Genomic DNA, 10961 nt, shown 5'->3' on the forward strand with positions numbered 1-10961 from the left:
GCAATTGAAGTTGTAATTTTCAAGTTCTAGTTCCAGGATTAGTTCTAGGTGACAAGAACAAGCTATGGAGCATGTCTTTCAAGTTCAATTTTTCTCTTCAGATTTGTTTTCTCTAGAACTAACAATTTTAGATTTGGTTTATTCCAGATCTGGTTTTTAGTACTGGCAGTATTTCAAATCTTAATCATGTTTTCAAGTTCAAGCAAGTAGGCTTCTACAGTAGTCTTCTCATCCCCCTCTAATTCCCTCTTCTTGCTACCCTTTCATTCTTAAAGTAGGATTTAAATTTCAGTTTTTACTTTGATACTTTCCCTTTCCCCCAAGGTCCTTGGCTAGATGCATGTGTTGGCTTTACCCCTCTCTAGCTATGGAACCATCATTTTATTTTAATTATTTATATTGCATCTCTTCCCCTAAAGCCAAGTAGAAAAGCCCTTGTAAGAGTACTCTCTGGTCAAGTAGGAAAGCTCATATTATTTATGGTGCATCCCTCGGGCTAAGTAGAGATACCTACTTGTGTGCCTCTCTCTAGGTTTGCCCCCTTTTTATTTTATTTATTTATTTTTCAACACTTTTTATTTCAGTACTTTTACTTTCAGTTATTTGCTTTTTAATTGCATGGTTTGAGTATTTAATTCCTAGATGATGCATGGTTAGTGTTAGATGTGAATGGTTAGGTCATTCAATTTTTATTGCAATTTCAATTCCAATTTCCCTAGATGTGTTGGTTAGGAGGTTTTTATAGGCATGTTTTTCAGGGCAGTTGTTAGAATTAGATCACAATCATTAACCTGTGTACTTTTGCAATACTTGAAGAAGCCTAAAATAAAGTGGTTGATTTCCTTGTATTCGACTTGTTAGCTACAATGATCCTTATGCTTGCAGTTTCTTTTAAATTTCAAACATCTATAGTAGAGAAGCTCTACCCTCTCTCCTCCCCTCCCCCCTTGAGGTTTTTCAAGTCTTTGGAGAGATCTTCATAAGATGCGAAGTGTTCTTCGGATCTTCAAAGTATTCTTCTCGCCTTCAAAATTGTTCAATCCTTTGCCTTCTTTGAGTAAGATTCGAAGTGTTCTTCAGGCCTTCGAAGTTCCTCAATCCTTAGAATTAGCCTATCCTAGTGGAAGCTCTATTAGAGTTCCATCTTAGCCTAGCCCTCCAATAATCTATTCCTAGTGGAAGCTCTATTGAAGTGCCACCTCAGCCAAAATATGGAAGTAGCCATCCTTAGCGGAAGCCCTATCGAATCGATACTTCAGTCAAAATCCAAAAGTAACCATTCCTAGTCAGAACTCTGTCCGAACATTACTGCAATCAACATCTCTTGAGAAAGGAAGTTGGAGGTCAAGACCATCTTCCTCTAAGCCAGGAGAATCCAAAAGATAGTTCGTGTTGGCATTAATCGGGGTTCCACCCCTCTTGACCCGAAACAGGGGTCAAGCTCAGGTATAATTTCTCACCCAAATTAGTATAATGTAGACTTTATATTGACCTTATTTTAGTGTACATAATCATTTAAATTTTGTTAATGTATATAGATGTGTGATAAATTAGCCATGCATGTGGAATAGGAATAATTATGAAAAATGTTCGTTCTTAAGCATCTAGTAGGAAAACCGGTTGGATCAGCTAGATTGGGTGCCTAACACCTTCTCAATTCCTCAACCTGAAACAACCCTAAATCTCCAGACCAGACCAACTTTCAGACGGTTTTTTCCAAAATCTGGCCCACCCCCGGGTCCTAGGCCCATAATCCTAGGTGGCAACTTTCTTTCCATTCTTTTGTGCTTGTCTTACTCTAGTTGGGGCTAGTTTTCTATTGCATGAGTGTTAGGTGGGTACGTAATACTAAGAATCGGTTAGAAAGAAGAGATCCAAAAAGTAGTGACCCTATACATTTGCTCTTTTTAAAACCTTTCAATATGGGAGACCAACAGCAGAACCCTCCACCTAAAATCTCTTAAAGATAGGTTATACCCTGCTAGAACAGCCTAACCTTCCTATATAGTTCCACCACAAGCCCAGAGAAATAATTTTGAGCTCAAATCTCAATACATCACTATGTTGCCCCACTTTCATGGGCTGACCTCTGAGGAAGCATACCTATTTCTAAGGGAATTTGAAGATGTATGTGTTCTAATTAAGATCCAATAGCTTTTTGATAATGCTGTTAAGCTTAGGTTCATCACATTTGCATTGAAAAACCAAGCTAAGAAGTAGGTGTATGGGTTACCCACAAATTCTATAACCTCATGGGAACAATTCATAGTTGTCTTCCTTAAGAAGTTTTTCCCAACTCACAAGACCAATAAGCTTAGAAGTGATATCCTTCAGTTTAGGCAAAAGCCTAGTGAGTCCTTTTCCAAACTTATGGAGAGATTCAAGGATCTACTCCAATAATGTCCTCATTGTGGCCTAGACTTATGCCATTTCTGTTAAATAATTTATGAGAGTTTTGATTATCGAACTAAAAAAATTATAGTCTATGTCCCCTGGGGGATTCACATCCTTTACAGATGAAGGAATGGCATGGGAATTCTTACTTGACTTAGCTGACAAAACTTGTGAGTGGGAATCAACCCATGAAAGTGAAAGAACCATAGGAGGGAAAGGATATTTTGGGGATGGGTTAGTGGCTAAGGATGACCACTTAGATAGCCTTATCAAAAGGATTGAGGCTATTGTTCCTAAAGAGCTATCATCAGTCAATATGGTTAAAATGTGCAATTGGTGCTAGTCCCCTGGACATGTTATGGAAGAATGTCCCAACACCTTTAGAGGCATTTCTAATAAAAGTGTTAATTCCTTCTATCAGAATAATCCATATAGTAACACTTACAATCCAGATTAGAGAAATCACCCAAATTTCTCCTGGAACCAGGGCAACCAAGCAGGGCCTTCCAATTTCCATAATCAAGGTCAACCTGGACCCTAAAGGCCTCTCTTTGCACAACAACCTTTTACCCCAAATACTTTTCATAGGCCAAATGTAGGACCTCAAGCGAGTCTTCCTATGCCACCTCTCCTATCATCTTATCAGCAACCCCCTGGGTTTACCAACACTGGAGAGGCAAGTAGGGTAAGTGATTTGGAAAAGAATATGGCCCTTCTCATGACAAGCCATCAAAATCTTACGAGATAACTCATCCAAGTTGTCTCAATTTTGTGTGAGAGGGAGAAGGAACTTTGCCTAGTCAACCAGAGCCTAACCCTAGGCATCATCAGTAGGTTAGTTCACAAGCACCTCCTAATGCATCATTGAATGTAGTATAAGGTCAGACCTAATAAGGGCCCTCTAACCAATGTAATGTTGTTCATACCCTTAGCAGTGGTAGAGAGTACCAACAGAGTGTTCCTAAATCTTTCCCCTTTTTTACTCCTGTTAAATCTCCTTTTGTTGAGGACACAAGTGTGCCCCTTGTTCCAAGTTCGTCTGATGAACCTAAAGATTCGTCTAAAACTAAAGATGATTTGGTTGAGAAAATAAAAAATGATTCTTCTGAAAAAGGGCAAATCCCTAACAATCCTTATGTTCCTCCTATCCCCTTTCCTAATCGGTTGATAAACAAAAAGAAGACTGCTTCTATGGACAAGATTTTAGAAGTCTTCACAAATGTAAAAGCGAACATCCCTCTTTTGGATGCCATATCCCTGATCCCTGCCTATGCAAAGGTCCTGAAAGATTTTTGTACTCACAAACATATCACTGGTGTGCCCAAAAAGGCGTTCTTGGCAGGTAATATTAGTTCCACAATTACTCAGCCCATAGCCGCTAAGTATAAGGATCCAGGGAGCCCTACCATAGCTTGTGTTATAGGCAACACCTACATTGAGCATGCCTTACTTGACCTTGGTGCAAGTGTTAATCTTTTACTTTACCATGTGTATAAGCAATTAGGATTATGAGAATTGAAAGCCACTAAAACTACTCTTCAATTGGAAGATAGGTCGGTTAAGATTCCTAAAGGGATGGTTGAGGATGTTTTACTTAAGGTGGGTGAATTTATTTTCTCAGTTGATTTCATTGTGTTAGATACCAAGCCCTTCTCAACCAAGGATGAGATTCCAATAATTCTAGGAAGACCATTCATGGCTACCAGTTTTGCATTAATCAATTGCTAGAATGGTTTCCTAAGGTTATCTTTTGGCAACCAAATTGTTGAGTTTAACATATTTAGGATAGGATAGCAACCACATATAGAAGAAGAGATCGATATGCTTAAGGATTTTATGGATTTTACTGATGATTTAATTACCAACTTTAATATTGATTTTGATTCAGAATTCCAAGAGTGTATGGATGAGTTGGATGATGATAGTGAAAATTTCTTTTCTGAAGTCTTGAGTCTTCACACACTTGTGGAGCCCTTAGGACCCATTTCCAATTCCATTCCCAAACCTTTCATAGTTGAGCCCCCTAAGTTAGATCTTAAGGAGTTGCCATGTAATTTGAGGTATGCTTTCCTAGGGCCTGACCAGACTCTTCCAGTAATAATTTCTTTAGATTTGACTTCTAGTCAGGAAGAAGAATTACTTAAGGTGTTAAAAGACAATAAGGAAGCCCCAGGTTGGACCATGGCCGATATCAATGGTATAAGCCCTTCTATATTGCAATATCATATACATCTTATGGAGGATTCCAAACCATCCATGAAACCTCAAAGAAGAGCTAATCCAGTGATGATAGAAGCCATTAAGAAAGAGATCCTAAAGTGCTTTGATCATGAAATAATTTATCCTATTTCTAACAACCAATGGGTAAGCCTAGTTCACATAGTGCCTAAGAAGTCTGGTGTGACTGTAGTTCCCAATGCCAATAATGAACTAATTTCAACCAGTGTCTAATCAGGGTGGAGAATATGTATAGACTACAGGAAATTTAATGCGGCAACTTGGAAGGACCACTTTCCATTGCCATTCATTGACCAGATGTTAGAGAGGTTAGTTGGACATGAATACTATTGTTTTCTTAATGGATATTCTAGCTATAATCAGATCCCAATTGCTTTAGAGTACCAACATAAGACCACTTTTATATGCCCATATGAAACATTTGCTTACAGGCGTATGCCCTTTGGGCTTTGCAATGCCCTTGCTACATTTCAATGATGCATGATGAGCATCTTTTCTGACATGGTCAAAAAATTCTTAGAAGTATTTATGGATGACATTTTAATTCATGGGAATTCCTATTCTAAGTGTCTTCACTATCTTTCCCTAGTTTTGAAAATGTGCATATCTAAGAATTTGGTTTCAAATTGGGAGAAATGTCATTTTATGATTAAATCTGGTATTGTTTTAGGTCATGTAATATCCAAGGAGGGAACTAAGATAGATAGAGCCAAAGTGGATTTAATTGATAATTTACCACCTCCCGAATCTGTTAAGGATGTCCGGTCTTTTCTAGGGTATGCTGGCTTCTACAGAAGGTTTATTAAGAACTTTAGTTAGTTAGCCCGACCTCTCACTTCATTACTTGCCAAAGATTAAACTTTTTGGTTTTCTAAAGAGTGCCTAGAATCTTTCAAGCAACTTAAGAAGGATTTAACCAATGCACCCATTTTTCAACCACCTATTTGGACTAAACTTTTTGAACTGATGTGTGATGCTTTAGATTTTTTCATAGGAGCGGTTTTAGGTCAAAGGATCAATAAGTTACCCACTATCATTTACTATGCTAGTAGGACCCTAAATGATGCACAACTTAACTATACAACCACTGAAAAGAAATTCTTAGTTGTTGTGTTTGCACTAGAAAAATTTCAATCTTACTTAGTTGGGTCACATGTGGTGGCGTACACTGATCATTCCGCTCTTAGATACCTTGTTCAGAAGAAGGATGCCAGAGCCCGTCTCATTAGGTGGGTTTTACTTGTGTAAGAGATTGATTTGGAAATTAGGGATAAAAAAGGAGTTGAAAACCTAGTTGCAGACTCCTTGACTTTCGATTCTCCAGTCAACGAGAATTTTCCAGATGAACGGTTACTTGCAGTGTCCAATGAACCATGATTTATTGACATTGTCAACTTCTTAGTTTCAGGTGTGACTCTGGATCATTGTCCACCCAAGATAGGTATTGTTTCCTTTCCCAAGTTAAGCATTTCTTTTAGGATGATCCTTATCTTTTTAAAGTTTATCCTGACTAAATTATCAGACGTTGTGTGCCTGATCATGAGCAACACTCACTCTTATCTTTTTGTCATGATCATGCATGTGCTGGACACTTTGGACTTAAAAAGGCTGCTGTAAGGTTCTCTAATATGGATTTTATTGGCCCACTCTTTTTAGAGATGCTTTTGATTTTTGCAAGACTTGTCCCGCCTGCCAGTCTTTTGGCCACATAAATAAGAGGAACATGATGACCCTCAACCCTATTTTGGTAGTTGAGATCTTTGATGTGTGGGGCATCGATTTCATGGGATCATTCCCTAAATCCTTTGGAAATTTGTACATACTTTTAGCCATTGATTATGTTTCTAAATAGATTGAGGCCATACCTTGTAAATCTAATGACCACAAAGTGGTGGTCCAGTTTCTTAAAGAAAACATCTTTTCCCGCTTTGGTACACCAAGTGCTATAATTAGTGATAGGGGTACTAATTTTTATAATAGGCCTTTTGAGGCTTTGATAAAAAAAGTATGGGATCACTCATAAGTTATCTACCCCTTATCACCCCCAAACTAGTGGCTAAGTGGAGGAATCTAATAGGCAAATCAAACAAATCTTGGAGAAAACTATTAATCCTAACCGCAAGGATTGGTCCCTTAGGCTCATTGATGCCTTGCGGGCCCATCAAACTGCATTCAAGACCGACCTTGGTCAGTCTCCCTACCATCTAGTGTATGGGAAAGCATGTCACTTACTAGTTGAATTGGGGCATAAGGCCTTTTGGGCCATCAAGATGCTCTACATTGATTTGTCTGATGCGGGAAGTCATCATAGGCTCCAACTATCTGAGTTGGAGGAACTTAAGAATGATTCCTATGAAAGTTTTAGGATTTACAAGAGAAGACTAAAGCTTTCCATGATAAGCACATTCTGTGCAAATCTTTTGCAATTGGTGATAAGGTCTTTCTGTCCAACTCTCGATTGTATCTTTTCCCTAGTAAGCTTAGATCCCAATGGGATGGTCCATTTATTGTCCATAATATATATCTCCATGGGGCTGTGGAGATTCTAAATTCAAGAACAGGGGTAATTTCGAAGGTCAATGGTCAACGTTTAAAACCATTCCCCGAGTTTCTTACTACTGCTAGTGAAGAGGTCATGGATAGATCTCCGTGAACCTCTTTACACAGATGACTGAATTTTACCTAGGTATGACCCCCCTTGCATTGTCTTTGCTTTTAATTCTTTCCATGCATTGAGGACATTACATGACTTAAGTGTGGAGGAAGGAAACCAGTTCTTTTTGTTTTTTTACTTTTTCCCCTTTGTTTTTGTTTTTTTTTTTTCTTTTTGTTTTTGAGCTTGCTAATGATGAAGTCCTACTTTGGTTTTTAGTTAATGATTATACCATTCGGTTGCTTGACGTATGAAAGTAATAATTTTGATTATGGTACCCATCTTGAACACATAAAAATCCTATTGAGAAGAAAGAAATAAGCCTGTGTCTTGAGATGTGACTCTCTTTTGAAAATAAGAAACCCTTTTTTTATGGTGTTGGACCATATGTAAGTCTGTGGGTTCCTTGTACTCTTGATTTGGAGTTGAGACATTCTTTTTAATTTGGCATGTGTTGACAAATACACAATTTTAAATGAAGTGTGAAAAGTGATATAAATGAAAAGTAAGAGTTGATTTCCTTAGAACTAGACATGGCATTGCACCTCAGGAAGTGTGGTATCTTGATCAAAATTCTTAGGGAAGCAATTTCTGAAAGAACTCTAGCATCACTGTTTAGGTGGGCATATATAAAAAGCGAAGCTACATAGTAACTTGGATGTTTAGTGTTTGCTCCACCATGTCATTTAGGCCAACAGTAGTGGAGTAAGATAGAGTTATTATGAAAGAAAAAAAAAAAGGAAAACCACATAGCATGAAAGTATGTGTAAATGTCATCAATGCCTTGGTAACATGTTTGGTCAAAAACACTCCAATGCCTTAGTCCTTGGTTCCCTATTACTTCACAAGTGGTCTTGCCTTAAGATAAGGATGTTTTGGAAGCGACAATGTGAGTTCTAAATTAAAGAAATATGTTTGTGCCTGAAATCAATACGGGGTAATAAAAATTCAAGTGTGGGAGTCCCTAGATCAAGTGCAAGCGAATTATCTTTGCTCTGGATTGGTATGACCCTTACCTTTAGCCAAGGTTGGGATTTCATTTTCTTATGAGTTTTGGGTGTATATTCACTTCTCACGAGACACAAATCATCCACTAGGGGTGACCTAGGGGTTTAAAGGCTTGTTGCACATGCTAAGTGCAACCGCGATTCCTACGAAAATGAGTTAGGTTTTTAGCTTTTTATTCTTTTTCTTTTTGTTTTGCTCGAGGACTAGCAAAGTCTAAGTGTGGGGGAATTCTGATGAGCACATTTATATATGAAATCTAGGGTAGTAAAATATACATATTATATATTTAGAATGGAACTACCTTGGGTTTTACTCTCTTTTTGCAGGTTTTATATTTTCAAAGCCTTGAAGACTATTGGGCTCTATATCTCCAATTTTACATGTAAAGAGGTCCTATTTTTTTTTCCATGGTTGTGAAGAAGATGAAATACTGAGCAAGATGGATGTGTTCAATTAAAAGTACACATCCGTTTGGTCACCCATACAAGTGATTATTCTTTTCAGGCTAGAAAAAGAATAATAGATCAGAACTGAGCCGAGATGTAGAACCAGCACGTCTGCAGCTGTCCCAAGGGTATAAAGAATATTTTAAGATTCCAACAAGGATCGATGGACCAAAACCTTAAGTGAATGAAGATTCTTTTTTGGTAACAACAACTACCCAACGTAGTTGGTGAGTTCTGGTGTGCAAAAATCCCTTTCTCACTAAGAGGTCTCAAGTTCGAACCTCTTGGTTGCCATTTTTTGGAGACTTATTTTTGAAAATTTTCCCTCTCCTACTCATCACTTAAAGCAAGGAGGTTGGCCAACTCTTTGTGCGTAAGTTTGAAGAGAGAGAGAAAAGGAAGGAAATAAAGGAGAAAAAAAAGGAAAGAAAATAGGAAAACTCGTTGGAAATCCCTCCTACCTTTTCTCTCCTCTCTCTCTCTCCTCCACCTCACCAACCTCAAGAGGCTACCCAAGTTTGAAGAAAAGAAAAAAAAAAAAAAAGAAGAGAAAAATAGGAAAAAAAAAAAAATAAAAAAATCCTCTACTTCCCATTTTATCTCCCAATCCTCCCTCCACATCACCATAAAATCGTCCAAGGTGATGGATCCCCTTGGAATCCTCTACTTCCTATTTTATCTCCCAATCCTCCCTCCACATCACCACAAAATTGTCCAAGGTTGTGGATCCCCTTGGACGTCTTCCTCTCTCCCCTATTCCTTTCAAAAAGGAGTCCACCAAACCCTAAAGGGGTGTTCTTCTCTTCCTCTCTACTTCTCTTCTTAGGTTTTTAGTTGCTCTCTCTCTCTCTCTCTCTCTCTCTCTCTCTCTATCTATCTCTTTCTGTTTAGTTCTAGTTTTAGTTTTTTGCTATTGAACACTTTTGTAATCCTCTTTTATTTAATAAATGCTAGTACTTTTGTCTTTGATTTAGTCTTTTAATTTTATGTTTTATGCAATTGAAATTGTAATTTTCAAGTTCTAGTTCCAGGCTTAGTTCTAGGTGACAAGAACAAGCTATGGAGCATGCCTTTTAAGTTCAATTTTTCTCTTTATATTTATTTTCTCTAGTACTAGCAATTTCAGATTTGGTTTATTCTAGATCTGATTTTTATTACTGGTTGTATTTCAAATATCAATCAAGTTTTCAAGTTCAAGTAAGTAGGCTTTTACAGTAATCTTCTCACACCCCTCTCATTCCCTCTTCTTGCTATTCTTTCATTCTTAAAGTAGGATTTAGATTTCAATTTTTACTTTGATGCTTTCCCTTTCCCTCAAGGTCCTTGGCTAGATGCATGTGTTGGCTTTGCTCCCTCTCTAGCTATGGAACCATCCTTTTATTTTTATTATTTATATTGCATCCCATCCCCAAAAATCAAGTAGAAAAGCCCTTTTAAGAGTACTCTCTGATCAATTAGGGAAGCTCATATTATTTATGGTGCATTCCTTAGGATAAGTAGAGATATCTACTTGTGTGCCTCTCTCTAGCTTTTTCCCCTTTTTATTTTACTTATTTACTTTTCAGCACTTTTACTTTCAATTATTTGCTTTTTAATTGCATGATTTGAGTATTTAATTCCTAGATGATGTATGGTTAGGGTTAGATGTGAATGGTTAGGTCATTATTGTAATTTCAATTCCAATTTTCCTAGATGTGTTGGTTAGGACATTTTTAGAGCCATGTTTTTTAGGGTGGTAGTTAGAATTAGATCATGATCATTAATTTGTGCACTTTCGCATTACTAGAAGAAGCCTAAAATAAAGCAGCTGCTCTCCTTGTGTTCGACTCGTTAGCTACACTGATCCATACGCTTGAGGTTACTTTTAAATCTCAAACAATATCTATAGTAGAGAAGCTCTACCCTCTCTCCTCCCCTCCCCCCTTGAGGTTTTTCAAGTCCTCAGAGAGATCTTTATAAGATCCGAATCGAAGTGTTCTTTGAGCCTTCAAAATTATTCAATCCTTTGCCATCTTTGAGTAAGATTTTTGTAGGAAAAGTTTCCCCTTTCTATGCCACCCCCTTTTGAGGTTCTTCAAGTCTTTGGAGAGATCTTCATAAGATTCGAAGTGTTCTTCGGGTCTTCGAAGTTCCTCAACCCTTAGAATTAGCCTATCCCAATGGAAGCTCTGTTGGAGTTCCATCTCAGCCTAGCCCTCCTATAATCTTTCCCCAGCGGATGC

The 10961-nt window shown here is 37.7% G+C and overlaps 1 non-coding gene across 1 annotated transcript; it reads right to left on the bottom strand.

The window, feature by feature from the left end:
• Window positions 1-2310: 2310 nt before the first annotated feature.
• LOC122068553 lies at window positions 2311-2417 on the bottom strand. Its single transcript, XR_006137168.1, has one exon. It is a non-coding gene; the product is annotated as a small nucleolar RNA R71 (small nucleolar RNA).
• Window positions 2418-10961: the final 8544 nt, after the last annotated feature.

This window comes from Macadamia integrifolia, unplaced genomic scaffold (assembly GCF_013358625.1).
Source record: "Macadamia integrifolia cultivar HAES 741 unplaced genomic scaffold, SCU_Mint_v3 scaffold424, whole genome shotgun sequence".
Taxonomy (NCBI): domain Eukaryota; kingdom Viridiplantae; phylum Streptophyta; class Magnoliopsida; order Proteales; family Proteaceae; genus Macadamia; species Macadamia integrifolia.